This window comes from Mustela erminea, chromosome 4 (assembly GCF_009829155.1).
Source record: "Mustela erminea isolate mMusErm1 chromosome 4, mMusErm1.Pri, whole genome shotgun sequence".
Taxonomy (NCBI): domain Eukaryota; kingdom Metazoa; phylum Chordata; class Mammalia; order Carnivora; family Mustelidae; genus Mustela; species Mustela erminea.
The window spans coordinates 67,405,240-67,421,539 of NC_045617.1; positions in this window are offsets into that span (position 1 = coordinate 67,405,240).

The window sequence follows — 16,300 nt, forward strand, 5'->3', positions numbered from 1 at the left end:
TCCCTCAACTCCCTTCTCCTCTCCATCTCCCCATGTCCTCTTTGTTATTTGTTATGCTCCACAAATAAGTGAAACCATATGATAATTGACTCTCTCTGCTTGACTTATTTCACTCAGCATAATCTCTTCCAGTCCTGTCCATGTTGCTACAAAAGTTGGGTATTCATTCATTCTGATGGAGGCATAATACTCCATAGTGTATATGGACCACATCTTCCTTATCCATTCGTCCATTGTTCTTCCCACAGTTTGGCGACCGTGGCCATTGCTGCTATAAATGTTGGGGTACAGATGGCCCTTCTTTTCATTACATCTGTATCCTTGGGGTAAATACCCAGGAGTGCAATTGCAGGGTCATAGGGAAGTTCTATTTTTAATTTCTTAAGGAATCTCCACACTGTTCTCTAAAGTGGCTGCACCAACTTGCATTCCCACCAGCGGTGTAAGAGGGTTCCCCTTTCTGCACATCCTCTCCAACACACGTTGTTTCCTGTCTTGCTAATTTTGGCCATTCTAACTGGTGTAAGGTGGTATCTCAATGTGGTTTTAATTTGAATCTCCCTAGTGGCTAGTGATGATGAACATTTTTTCATGTGTCTGATAAAGACTCATCTATTTATTAATGGTCGTCTCCCTAAAATATAAGCTTCACTAAGAGCAGTCTTAAATAAAACATTTTTTATTATTATTTCTTTTAATTGCAGCATCAGCATTTAGAATAGAACCTAGCACACTCATGGGTGCCCAGCAAGTATTCAAATGAATGGCAAGAGTCTAAGAAACTCACCCAACACCAAACATTTAGTAATAGGCAAAGTAAAGCTTCATTGTAAATCCAGTATTGAGTTTATCCACGTATCAAATGCATCGAGTATCTTCCTGGGCTCTTCTTCTAAGTTCCTTGGGCTGTAATTATAATAGGTCTGGTGAATGTGAATAAACAAACCAAACAGGAAAAAGGCAGCATTTGTTACTGTCTCTTAAAGTGGGATACTTTAAAGTGAGATCAAATCAGAGGCCAGGTCAGGGAAAGGGGACACTGGTCTTTAACAGAAAGGGAGTTGACAAGTGATGAAGTAAGGAATGTGCTGATGTTTCTGGGCTGCGTGGAGGGGCAAAGTGTGGGAAGGTCCTGCATGAAGTTGGTGTTGGGTTAATTAATTAGGGTGGGATGCCTGCACATTAAGGGGAGGAAGGAACCGAGGGGATTGATTTGGAGTGGACTAGAGTCTCAAGTAGCAGTTACAAAGGCTCTTGGAGGCACAGGAAGGATGGGAGAAGTGCTGGGTACAGCTCAATTTGGCGAATGGCCAAAGAAACATGTCAGATATTTGTGAAAACAGGCCACAGCTGCTGCACTTGACAAGCTACATGTCAGGCCTTTCCTTAGCCACCCACACCCCACCCCATCTTGTGTCCTGTAATAGTCATTTTCTTCCTAAGACGACCAGTCATAATTCAGTTCTCACTTGAAGGCATAAGCTGAGGAAAGGGGATGCTTGGGCTTTGTTGCTAATGGAAAGGGCTCCCAGCATTGATGAAAACCCAATCTCCACAGAAATTGAGAATTTAAATGTTCGTGTATTGAGGTCCCGACTCTTTTGCTCCCAGGATAATTTTTAAACGTGGTTACTCTTCTTTAATCTCATGATATCTAGACTTGTCATTTCTAAGACTTCTAGAATCCTTAAAGCCTTTTTTCACTCTCTTCCACTTCAAAATGCATTTGTCTATTTTCTCTATTTCTCCATCCTAGACAAAAGATTCCAGATAGTTCAAGGTAAAACAGATAAATGTATACACTCATACATATACACTGGACAGTTTCAACATAGAAAGGACAAAAACATTTAAAGCTCATACATATTGTTACCAAATAATAAAATTTGGCTTTACTGCTTGGTAGCATTTCTCCTCTCTCCCTTCTTCTTCCCCTCAAAACATGGACGGGGTTTGATTCTAGGCTCTGACACTTCCTAGCTGTGTAACCATATCCAAATATTTGAGCCTTTATGCTCTGTAATTTGTAAAATGAAGCTAAAACTAATTCTTAACTAAACAGGATTTAGCAATATTTAATCAGGGAAATATAGATCACATTTGTAAAAGTATTAAATGTGAAATATTGCTATTATTTATAGGCACTGTAAATTCTTAAATGATCTTTGTGGTCTCTTAGCCTGTTATGTATAGCATGTAGAAATGAACCCATAGAGAGGTATCAAAGTACTTCTTATGTTGAGGAAAAGAAAATATAATTATAGCTCTAGCCAACTGATATTTCTTTTTTTTAAGATTATTTTATTTTATTTATTTTTTTCAGTGTTCCAAAATTCATAGTCTATGCACCATACCCAGTGCTCCATGCAATACATGCCCTCCTTAATACCCACCACCAGGCTCACCCACCCCCCAGCCCCTCCTCTCCAAAACCCTCAGTTTGTTTCTCAGTCCCTCAGGGTTTTTCTCCCCCTCTGATTTCCCCCACTTTTCCTCTCCATCTTCTAATGTCCTCCGTGTTATTCCTTATGTGAATTGTTATTTCTTGTTCTTGATGAAATTTGTAAGTGTATATGGCATATGGGAATCTCTTCTATTTAGGGAAATAAAAGTTAATATAAAGTAAGAGCAGGTTCAACATTCAGAAGTGAATTCTTTTAATTTTGCCCATTATCAGCTTGTCTTTGTGACCCTGTTCAAATGCTGAGTGAAGCTGTTTCTTTGAATAGCACTCATTTGCATGCTGACATGATATAAAACATAGAATACAAGAACGTTTCACTCTTTAGAAGAGGGAGGCTGATGGTTTACTAAGCACATCTGCTTAGACTAAAGGTTTTACTCCAACTCACTTTCTTCCTTGAATTTCTTCTAACATGAGTTGACCCCTAGCTTATGAGGGTATTGTAAAGCATGGAAAAAGATTGCAAAAAATGCTGAAGCCAAATGAAATCCTTCATAAATTATTGATGAATACATTTACCTCATTGCTAATTTTGAACACTTAAATGTTTGACCAGTTGTTCTCTGGTTGCTCGATCGTTTAAACCAAAGGATATTATTGAGCACTAACAAGGTGCTGGACATGGTTTTACGGGCTAGCTACGAAGGTCAGATGAGACAAGTCTCTCCTCAATAGAAAGCCTTGTGTAATAGGGGAGATACAGATTACCTTCATCTAATTATTATTCTCATGGGAATGGTGTGTTATCAACCTATTTCTAGGTTTCAACCTATTTCTAGGACGATACTAAAAAGAGAAGCATTCTACTAGAAGTATGGGGCATGGGTGGCCTTGAAGCCAGAATAGAGGTAACAAAGTCCGAACTCAAGGAACAACTGAATAGTACTTGGTATTTCTAGTTCGTGCAAATAGTCTAGTGAAGCAAGAGTATAGGTTGAGGGTGGAGACTCTCATCATATGTGGCTGGGAAAGGAATCAAGTCTTAAGCTAGGCAATGACAATGAAAAGAGAGAGAGAGGAGAAGTTTTGTTGGACATATTTTTGAGGCATGACTGAAGATTTCATCGCTAATGGCTTCATGAATTTAGGGGACCAGGAATTGGAGATAACGTGGCTCGAATTTTTGACATTCATTGAGACAGGGGACACAATACAAATTTGTTTTTGTTTGACAAGAATGTATGCATTGATAATTCAGACTGAGATATTTTGAGTTTGATTATTTTGTCACCATCCAATCAAAAACACCTCTGTCCTACTCTGTCTGGTGTTCAGATGGTCACACCATAACCTGTAGTTGCCCTGTGTCATGCATCCCACAGTTTCTTTGACTCATTTTCCATCTGCTATAGGATGTCTTCTGAGCTCTTGGTTTTTAGCTCTAGTGACAAGTAACGGAATTGATTAGTGCTAACCCAAATAAAACAAAAACAGCTCTTTCCACAATTCAAATAGGACACAGATCAAGAAAATGTTATCTGTTCCCCTAGGTACAGTATTCCAGGTGACTATTTTGGGTCTTGCAAATATCTAAATCCTCAGTGGGACACAAGAATTAGCAAAGGAAAGTAAACAGGCATTTTAGCACACCAGAAAACTTCTCTCAAGTCACAGATACGTTCCTGTTCATGAAAGTTAAACACAAGTCAATAAAGATTAACTAAACAGTTGGAAATACTACTAAATAAAAGCTGAGACTTTAAAGAATATGCACATTGCCAGAGGTTTGGCAAGAAGCTCCTGCACGTTTCTTTCTGCTCTATTTCTTAATACATTTTCTTTAAAAATCATCTCTGGTGGATGCACCAGATCCTCTGTTAATGGATTATTAAGAACCTGTGCTGTGTACACAATTTGTTTCTTAAATTCAAAACCCCAATTTGTATTGCTGACAGATAAGCTTTTTTTTTTTTTTTCTGGTTGAAATCGTTTTTGAGGGGCGCCTGGGTGGCTCAGTGGGTTAAGTCGCTGCCTTCGGCTCAGGTCATGGTCTCAGGGTCCTGGGATCAAGCCCCACATCGGGCTCTCTGCTCTGCGGGGAGCCTGCTTCCTCCTCTCTGCCTGCCTCTCTGCCTACTTGTGATCTCTGTCTGTCAAATATATAAATAAAATCTTTAAAAAAAAAAAAAAAGAAAATCGTTTTTGAAATTATAGCATACAATGCAAACATATAAAAATAACATATATCAAACAAGGGCTTATTTCAAGAGTTTTTAAAACAAATGAAGGCAAATCTTTTTTTGGTTTGTCAATTTGTATTCAGATGTCAGGCTAAGTATCTTAAGTATGTGTAATTATGACTAGTGCATAATTATAGAGGATATGCATCTCATTTGTAGACCCAAGAGATCCATGAATTTCTAAAAATTTCAATTAACATTTTCTTTCTGGTCCTGTTATAATTTAGGTGTGTATTTTTTTTTTTGGTCAGGATGAGGATAGAAAATGAAACTCAAACTAATTGATTCCGTTCCTTGGATATAGCTTCACTATAAAGGTAGACCAAGTTGAGAAGATTTAAATAACTCCACAAACTGGAATTAAGTTTCAAATGATATGTGCATGTAGAAGTATTTATACCAGTTCTTTTAATTATTGTTTATAATTGAAAAATTATTTAAATCATGGGAACCATGCATATTTCAAATGTTGGGATGTCTTTATTGGAAAGAAAGAAATATAGACTACTTTGATCATATGCTTTTTTTTTTTTAAGATTTGATTTATCTATTTGACAGACAGAGATCACAAGTAGGCAGAGAGATAGGTGGGGGCGGGCGGGCTCTGCTGAGCAGAGAGCCCAATGTGGGGCTCCATCCCAAGACCCTGAGATCATGACCTGAGCTGAAGGCAGAGGTTTAATCCACTGAGCCCCCAGGAGCCCAGATCATATGCTTTTTTTAAATGAGATCTACTTATGGTTTAAAATATCTGTCTAAAAACTCTTTTATTTTTGGTTTCCAAAAGAATCAAGCCAGCGTTGTTGGTTCCTCTACTTACAATAGTGATGGGTCCTCTTTGGCATAATCAGTTTTCTTATTCCTCTTTTTTTTTAAGATTAAATATGAGAATTTAACAACTTCCAGAAAAAAACAAGAATTTTTTTTTAATCCTTAAAGACTATATTTAAAAAAAAAATTTAGTACCCAAGGAGATAATTTAAAAGTAGATTTGAAAAGTTTTCCAGATTTGACCAATACTCTTATGTCCAAGTTCCTGTTAGTTTTAAATAATTTCATTTTTAATTATTTAAAAATTTGAACCACATTAGCACAGACCATAGGAACAGTAAAATTAGTTATTTAATCTTGGTTGAAAATTGTCATATTATTTTAAATTGATTAATTCAGTTTTATTTTTTCCTCAGTTAATGTTACTATGCAGAACTAATGCTAAATCAATTGTCAACAAATGGAATTTTTCCTCAGAGGTTCAACCTCTATCTCATCATAGCCAAAGATCTAATGTAGTTCCTTAAATAACTTAAGTTCCCCATTTCAGAGCCCTCTTCACTGGTTCTGGAGTTTTCTTACTTTTCCTTGTTAAGACATTTTTTTTCCTTATTTTTCTCTTGGTCCTGAATTTTATTTCCAAACTATCATTAAAACATTAGTGACCAAAATGGCTTAATAATTTGTACTTTCCAGGTACATCTTTCTTCACCACTAAATCAGAGTAATGCAATTGGAAAAACTCAGGTATGCTTTTTTCAAAGGGAGCTTTTTCAGTACATTTTTTTTTTCTTTAAGTAGGTTCCATGCCCAGAGTGGAACCCAACACTGGGCTTGAACTCAAAACACTGAGATCAAGACCTGAGCTGAAATCAAGAGTTGAATACTCAACTGACTGAGCCACCCAGGTGCCCCTTAGTACTTTTCTAAATTATACATGTAGGATCTGCTTGCCTATTTTTGATATTGTATTTCTATAATGATCTTACCATGCATTTTATGGGTCAGAGATTGAACCCATACAGGAAAGCTAACTTTATAGACATTGTCATGTTCTAGGGCAGGGATGCTCAACCAGGAGTGATATCCCTACCCCATACCCCTGCCCCAGACATATTTGGCAATGTCTGGAGACATTTGTCATTGTCACAACTGGGGAGGTACTACTGGCATCTAGTGGACAGAAACCAAGGATGCTGCTCAACATCCTATAATACGAAAGGATAGCTTCATAGAACAAAGAGTTACTCAGCCACAAATGTGAATAGTGTCAAGGTTGAGAAACACTTTTCTAGGGTAATGTCAGCCTGGGAGGCAGATAATTAATCTGGCTGAAAGGCTTTACTTTAGTCTGGTGTCAGAGGTGAAATAAATTTTGATTTTCTTCCAAAGTGGTACAACCAAACTGAAAGGGTATACTAGTTTTTTGCTTTGGTAGTTTTAATCCTTTGATAAAGGATTAAAATATATTTGCTTTCAAATTTAGATTAAAATTAAACCCTCTTTAATAAATTAAATAGTAAACCCTACAGTGTTGCCTTGATCATAAATATTATAGCTTTCGAAGTAATGCTTCTTTTTCTGTGTGTCTTATTTTCCTCTTCAGATTCTTTTTATTTTTTTCTAATTTGAGACAAATAACTCATCAAGTTTTTTGAGTTGGTGTGACTGTATAATATTTATTAATGTTTACCATATTTTTTTCCACACTTTTAAGTTACATCTTTTTTTTTTTTATGTTTGAGTTCCTCAAATCTTTCCATCGTTTATGTCATTCAGTAATTTATTCATTAAGTAAATGTTTATTAAATGCCAACTGTCCAGGCATTGTTCCATATATTATTATCCTACAATAATGAATAAAAAGGACAAAAATCCATACAGCCAGGGAGTGTATAGTCTAGTGGAGTGAAATAATGGACAAGACACCAAAAAAATCACATAGGTATGAATGCTATAGACATAACTAAAGTGAGAAAGGAGAAAAGGAGAGCCATGGGGAGGGGTTGAGGATGAAATTCTAAGTCAGTTGGCCAAGTACAGACTCACTGAGAAAGTGACATTTGAGCAAATACCTGAAGAGGTGGTAGTGAGCCATGTGGATATCTGGGAGAAATGTGTTCCAGGAAGAGGAAACCACAAGTGCAAGGTCCTGAGGCTGGAATGTACTTGGCATATTTGAAAGCAGCAGAGTCCATGTGGCTGGAAGAGAGTAAAGCAGAGATGAGGAAGAAAGCCATGGAGTCGGTGAGGCAATGGATGGGAAAATCAAGTTTTGGGAAGTTTCAGAAGGCTGTTCAAAAGATTTTGACTTTTACTCTGAGTGAGATGGGGAGCCATTGGAGAGGTTTGAGCAGAAGCATGACAAAATTTGACTTGTGTTTTAAAATGATCACTTTTGGACACTACATGAAGAATAGACTAGAAAGACAAGGGCAAAAGCAAGGAGACCAATAAGGAACCTAGAAATGATGGTTTGGACCAGAATGCTAGCACTGGTAGGTAGCTTATTGATTTATTAATTTACTGATGACTAGATTTATAAAAAAGAGAAGAGCCAAAAGTTTTAGCTAGATTAACTAGAGGACTGGTGTAGTAGATTGTTCTTCTCTTTAGCAAATATTTCAGTTTCCTTCAATGTAGAGTCCCTTCCTGTGGGAGAATACTGCACATCTGTCTGCTTGAAACCGGGAGGCCATGTGACTTGTTTAATCAGGAATATGTAAGCAGAGAAGAAGTGAGTTGGGGGAAATTGGAGGGGGAGACGAACCATGAGAGACTGTGGACTCTGAGAAACAAACTGAGGGTTTTGGAGGGGAGGGGGGTGCAGGGTTGGGAGGTCCTGGTGGTGGGTATTAAGGAGGGCACGTATTGCATGGAGCACGGGGTGTGGTACGTAAACAATGAATCTTGGAACACTGAAAAAATAAAATAAAATTTAAAAAAATAAATAAGCAGGGCTTTAAGAGCTAGCATTTGGCTTACCACGTCACATTTTCTTCAGCTACAAATCCAGCAATGCTCCAGCTAAAGGCTACTCTCTTAGTTTGGCTCCTGGAGCAGACCCATTGTAGCTTATAACTGAAGAGATATACTGATGATATGTGGCAAGGAACAAACCTTTGTTGTTGGAGGCCAGTAAAATGTTCAGTTTGCAACATCACCCAGCTTAACCTGATTAATAGAAATGTAGTTGGTATTCACCAAAATCAAATGAAAACACCTGCTAGAAATGCAGGTTTTAGGTATGTTTGGAGTGACCAGGAGTTCACTTTTGATGAGTGAGATTCGAGATGTTTATTACATAGCCAAGGGAATGATTAAGTAGCTAGTGGGATATAAGGAGCTGAAGTTCAAGAAAGAAGTACAAGTTAAGGATCTGCATTTGTGAGTCAACAGCCTAAGACTGAACAGGACTACCAGAGAGGTGAATGGATAGGTAAGAAGTCCAGGAACTTGAGTATTCCCACCACTAACAAATGAGACTGAGAAGTATAGATAGCAAGGTAGGAAGATAACCAGGATGTGAGGTGTACTAGAACAAACAGAACAAAGTATCACAAGAATGATTATCTGTGTCCTAGGGTACTGATAAGTCAAGTGGGGTCAGGACTAGGAATTGACTTTGGGATGCAACAATGTGGAAATCACTGATGATCTTACCACGAGCAGCTTAGGTAGAGTGGTATGGAGAAAGCTTGAATGAGATGGGTTCAGGATCCATTGGTAGGAAAGGAATGAGTCAGCAAGGGTAGACAACTCTTTTGACAAGTTTCCTGTAAAGAGGAGTGGAGACATGATGAAAAGTGAAATGGGGTTGAAAAAAGTCTTGGTGTTTCGTTTTATTTTGTAAAATGGATGAAATAACAGCATACTGATGTGCTGATGGGAATGATATGCCAGGGAGGGAAACAATTGGTGGGCCGAAGAAAGAGACGAGAATAGGTAGAAAGATGCCTTTTGCTAGCTGAGAAGGGATTGAGTGCAGTACACAAATGGGGATGTTGATTGTGACAGGACCACGTACAGTTCATTTATAGGAACAGGATGGAAAGAAGGCAGGCGCGTACAGACGAAGGGCCATGGGTTCAGGTGGGTGGAGTGAGAACTTGGTGCTTCTGATTGTTTCTGTTTCTCACTGAAATTGGAAGCAAGGGCATCCATTGAAAATAAGGATGTGTAAAGAGCTGTTGGAGATTTGACATGGTTATATATCTTTCTTCATTCATGTTTGGCAGGATGTGGGTAAATATGGAGGGCAGGAAAAATGCATTTAGCTATGGTGTGAGGTCATCCTACAAATCCAACAAAACAAAGATGGATAAAGAGTTTAAGAGTATATTGAGGGGTGTAATTACAAGGACTAACCATGGACTTTTGGAAGGGAAGTGAGGAGTGAGACAATGAAGAGGTATTCTTATGCATGCATTGTTGAAGTTGGAGACTAGGAGGAATAAAGTACAAAATAGAAGCTGTTGGTTGGAAAATGGGCTGCTTAAACTCTAGATTATAGAGAGGCTGTGATAATTAGTAATGACAGGGTCTAGGATATGCCTATGAAACTGAGCAACTGAGTAGGACTTAGGACAAAATCTTGGAAGTTTTTGACTCTGAAGCTACCCCAATTCATCCAAATTCTTCTCTTAAACATTTCCTCTCATTTAAATCCCTCAATTAAACTCACTTCCTTTTTTCATGACTTTGATCCATGTAAATTTCAAATTATTAGAAGAGATTTCACAGTTTAGTTAAATTAATACTTGAAGCATCATGAGGAATCACTTTGGCTTACCTTAGATTATGTAGAATGAAAATATACAAAGTCACATTGAATAAGGAAGGAGTTTGTTGGGTATTACTTCAGTAACTGATATCAGTTCCTATCAAAGATGCACTAATCATTTATCAAAATCTCAATATATTAAAGTGTTAAAATTGGTTGTTTGTTCAGTATTTGGCTTAATGTCACGTTTTATAAAATATTATCTTGGGATTTCATCCCTGTCAGCATCATCCACTGAATTACTGATATTCTTAAGATGTTGGCTACTATTGGGCATCTGGGTGGCTCAGTGGGTTAATCCTCTGCCTTCAGCTCAGGTCATGATCTCAGGGTCCTGGAATCGAGCCCTGCATTGGGCTATCTGCTTAGCAGGGAGCCTGCTTCCCTTCCTCTCTCTCTGTCTGCCTCTCTGCTTACGCGTGGTCTCTGTCTGTCAAATAAATAAATAAAATCTTTAAAAAAAATAAAGAAGATGTTGGCTACTATCGTAGTCACTAACTATTATGTTGTGGAAATCAGACATTGAGACAAGAGGTACCTAACTATCAAAAAAGTTGAGTCTGTTGTTTATCTTAAACCCTGGAGAAAGTTCTATTTTTTACCTGACAAATCATAGAAGTGTAAGTTAACTTTGAAGAATCAGAACACCAAGTAAATTTTGATTACTTAGAAAAAGTTGGTGGTAATTCTTTTTATTTTATTTTATTTTATTTTTTGAGGGGAGAGGGAGGGACAGAAAGAGAGGGAGAGACAGAATCCCAAGCAGGCTCCATGCCCAGCGTGAGCCCGATATGGGGCTCAGTCTCATGACCTTGAGATCGTGACCCTGAGGTCATGACCCAAGTTGAAATCAAGAGTCAGATGCTTAACTTACTGAGCCAACCAGGCGCTTCTGATCGTAACCTTTTGACCACATTCATCCATTTCCCTTCCCCTCTACCCTTGTCTCTGTCAACCACCAAACTGTTTTGTTTCTATGAGTTCAATCTTTTTCAGATTCAACATATAAGTGAGATTACTTTTGCCTTTCTCTGTCTGACTTATTTCACTTAGCATAATGCCAAGGTCCATCCATCTTGTTACAAATGGCAAGATTTCTTTCTTTTTATTGATGAGTACTACTCCATTATATATCTATATATATCTATATCTCTGTCTCTATCTCTATCTCTATCTCTATCTATCTGTATCTATCCCTCTCTCTCTCTATATATATACACACACACACCACATCTTTGTTCATTCACCTGTTGATGGACACTTAGGTGTCTCCATGTCTTGGCTATCATAACTAAAGTTGCATGAACATGAGTGAGGAAAACTCTTCAAGACAGTAGTTCCAGTGGTGGCATTGCTAAATCGTATGATAGTTTTATTTTTAATATTTTGAGGAAACTCTTTTTTAAATATTTGATGTTTTCCGTAGTGGCTGAACAGATTTACATTCCATGGGCTGTGGTTTTCATTCACAAGGTTTTTAGCCATTTGTTTTGGTTTTCCATAGCTATGACATTAGTTCAGTCTTAGGTGAGTAAGTAAAGCCCAAACAGTGGTTCTAAATGAGGATGAGGGTGGAGGAGTTGTGGAATCAGCCTGGGGAGGTTTTTCAAACTGCACATTCCTAGCTCCATTATCTCTGCAGGGATGCGGATATTTTCCTACAAACTCCCATTTCAGAATCACTTATCTAGAACACATCCGCAAGTTTTTCTTTGCTTCCAATTGGCAAAATTTAAACTAATACTTGAAAACTAACATTTTTGTGAAGTGAAAAACTATATGGAGCACTAGAATGTAGTAGAAAGGAGGTAATATTAAAAAAAATACTTTAGACCTTAAAGTTTCACAATCTTTTAGTTTAACAGTATTTTGAATCTTAGTTCAACAATCCCAGTCAAAAAAAATAATAATAAAAAACTTAAAAAAAATCCCAGTCATATATATCCATAAGCAACTGTTTTTTCTTTTCCTAGAATTACTTCTTTAGGCATAAGGAGGGTGTGTGTGGGGGGGAAGATACTGTGACATGCATCTGTCAAACAACTATTTTTCCTGCTACTATCACAATTTCAATAATATTCATTAAATATCATAGTACATGTGTTGTTGTGCTAGGCACTATGTGTGCTTGCCAATGGCACAATTATCACCCGTTTCCATCACAAGCTTTTCCAGTCCTCTGTGGGAGGAACCAGTATCTTCTTTTTCACTCTCTTGGTGGGTGGTCTGTTGATTTGGGCTGACACTGTGCACTATGTACTCATTTGGCTAAGCTGTAATTACACCAAGCATGTGGCATTTCTTGCTTTGTCTACAGTAAGATTTAGTGATACAGGAGATGAAGAACTTATCACATATACCTCAAATATTTGATGCAGGAGTAATATGTTGGGGACAGAGAAACTCTATGAATAAAAACCATCTGAACAAAAACAAAACAAAACAAAAACCAAAAGGAAAGAGCTCAGGAGTATATGTAATGAGGAAATGACTAGCTCAGATGTGTAGCAGTAGCACTGCAGATTTTGAAATTGAGAAAGAAATTATATACCACCTTTTATTATTAGTTCTTCAACTAGAGAGGACTCTGAGGTTAGGCTGTAAATATTAGATCTGTCTGTGTCTAGAGCATGATTGAAGATGGTGCTCTGTGCAAAGTATATGTTTAGGGACTGTGTATTAATATACCGATAGATTAATTTAAAAAAGCAGACTTTTGTGCTTGGGTGATATTGGAAGTTAATTTCAATTTAACATTGAGTATGACTTTGATGTTTTAAAACTTATTTGTGAAACCTACATTTAATTGTACACAGCCTTGTATTCTTTGTTAGTTAATACAGATTTCAAAAGTTTGGGATTTATTATTATGGTGATTAGCACAGACTAGTTGCTCAGTAAATAATAGATGAATCAAAGAAATCCAAGGGAAAAAGGAAGCTATAGATATGACATTCCCCCCCACACTTCCACCACTGCTTAAGCCTTAAGCCTAAGTAATGGATTTGAGTGAGCGACTATGACAGGAATAGTGAGCTACCTACCAAGGCCCAGGCCCTCCTCTGCTTTAGTAAAAGGAGGATAGCTAAACAATGCCCAGATGTCACTTATACTTTTCTCTTATCTTTTGAGCAGGAGTGACTTGTTTCAATTTGGGGTGAGATTTTTCAGAAAGGTGTGTGTGGGGTTCTCTACATTCTCCTTCAGATTCTACTAGTTGATTAGAGATGATGATGTGTCTTTCAAGGAGAGAAGAGCCACACAATAGACAAAGGAGAGAGCTCCACTAGCATGGATAATAGCCCTGGATTGTGCAAGTAGGAAATAAATTTCTATTTCTTTGCATTCATTAAAATTTTCAGACCTATTCTTCCCAGTAGTTTAGTTTATCCTAACCAAGGCAGTTTTTAAGTTTGATTATATATTTACAGATAAAAAACTTCATGACTCAACCAATAAAATACTAATCAATGCTTGAAGTAGATTCAGATATATATTAGGTGATACATAAGGATAAAAAAATGAAGGGTATTGTGATCACTTTTAAAGAAGGGAGACATTTTTAAGCATAGGATTTGGGGAGCAAACATGCAGGACAAAGACTACATATCACACAAAGATCTGGATTTCTGGGTGCTCTACGATGACCTGAGTTTCAGTTTTGATTTTGCCATTCTGGTAGCTGTGTGATCTCAGAAGCCTGGGCTTTGGGTTGCCATCATCATACAAAGAAATTTAGACTACAGCTACTTCGAAGGAAGCTATATTTAGAGAAGAGACCCTGTTTTTAAAGTAAGAGTTGCTGTAGTTTCTTGGCCAACTTAAGAATGTAATCAGCTTTTAGTTACTTTGTCCTATCATAGCCTGCCTCTGTTGCTATGTACAATATTCATTCTTTGTGAATTGCAAGTAGTATTTCATTAGATTTTCTCCAAACTATTACTTATTAGTTTCTGTCAGCCTCTTGCTTTAGAATATTATTTTTTAATTTTCAGAATTAGTACTACATAGAATAATTCTATTTTTTCTATATTTAGTAGTATAATGAGTAAATGAACTTATTTGTATTCAATAGTAATTGAATAAATTAAATAATATTTAGTTGCATATTGGATAAATATATTTTCCCCACATCTAGGTCTAGGTCATAATGTCTTTCCTGTAAAATGAATATGCTGGATTACTTATTCTTTAAGGTTCTTTTCTAAAAAATAGTATGTATTCTCATAGCAGGAAGTTGGCCTCAGTTCACTAAGGGGAAACACTGGGCAAAGAAGAGGTGAACAAGCTGGTCAGCATCAAGGCAGCCATAGGCAGGGAGGATTTGTTTTCACTGGGGAATTCCTGTTTATCTAATAGCAACACTTTTTGGATTTCATATTCAAATCTAACACCTTTTGGATTTCATATTCGTGGTCAGTTTTTCTCTCTACAGCTTCCCTGCTTTTTCCCTGCAGTATTTCTCTCTGCAGCTTCCCTGTTCCACTGCATCATGCTGGCATCTTCTTTCTAGGGAATACTTTAACCCTATCCAAGTTCCTGAAAAATCTTTACTTCTCTCTGTGAGTAGGCATTGACAAAGCCCAGCAGGCCTGGGGGCTGTATGCAGTACCTCAGTTCTCCAGTAGGGGCGCTGGCCACACTATGTTTGGTTTAACTGAAATTCCCTTTGGGTTTAAGGTTCCGTTTGTGAAATGTAATTTTTGCATGAAATCTCTCCTTAAACACATTTTTATTTTATTTTAAATCCTTTATTTAATACACATATTTTATATACAACACTCTTACAGTAGTTAGCAGTTTTCATCTAAACCAAATAGTACTTAAGGCTCTGAAGTTCTTAATAATGGAGCAAAGCATTTGATTCAAGACATAGACCCTTCCGGAAGTGCCTGGCTGGCTCACTCAGTTGGGCGACAGACCCTTCGTTTCAGCTCAGGTCATTGTCTCAGGTCCTGGGATAGAGCCCTAAGTCGGGCTCCATACTTAGCAGGGAGTCTGCTTGACGGTTCTCTCTTTCCCTCTCTGTCCCTCTGCCTGTTTTTCCCTCATGTTCTCTCTCTCTCTCTCTCTCAAATAAATAAATCTAAATCTATCTATCTATACCCACCCAAATAAAGTTCCTAATTCTTAAGAACTACCATCATCTTTGCCCAAGAATTTGTTGTTGCCCTAACTGGCCTGACTCTGCCAGTAACCATCTATATTTGCCCATTTTTAAAGGGTATTTATATTTAACATGTTATGAATGAAGCATTTTCCCTTCTCCTTATAGCAAGAGGGAAGTCTTGACATTACAATAGCATTACCCACTACACACATAGTCTCTGGCAGCTCTTTCTTCCTCTCCCACTGCCAGCACACTTAATATGTATATAGTGGGATGTCCAGGTATCCAAGGTTCATTAAATACACAGTAAGAAGTTGAGAAGGAGAAAAAGAGCTCAAAGTCTCTGTCAATCCGTCCCAGAGAAGTTAAAAGGCAAAAAGGTCAAAGTTTCCCTGTGTATGTTTAAAATTTTTTTAAATGAAAGAAGACACTGTTTTTATGTTCTGTGTGTCCAAGTGTTAACAGGATGAGAAACACTTTTTGTTCACATTCCCTTGTAACCTTGAACTGGGAATGTTGAAGTTCTTGCCTTTCTTTTTCATTACATCCCAAAGAAAGGTCATTCCAAATTCACTTGGCAATATCCAGACAAGCTATTTCCTAATCCTCAAAATAGCTTTTACTTTTGAGTGTTTCCCAAAAGTCTTAAAATACATTCATGAACTGTATATATACTTCATTTACTAAACTTTTGGGTTAATCCTTAAGAGAAATATAAAACTTGAAGAACAAAAATATTATAAATCTAGATGAACAGAAAAGCACATTAAAAATTATGTTTTTACTAATAAATATAAAGTAGTATAAATTCATACTGAGAAGAGAATGACACCAATACCAGGAAGTTTAATTTTGGTGGTTCCTTCTATGGTTCATAATAATGTATTAACTTTTCAACTATAAAATATATATTCTTAAAATATTTTATTTATTTATTTGACTGACAGAGATCACAAGTAGGCAGAGAGAGAGAGGAGGAAGCAGGCTCCCCG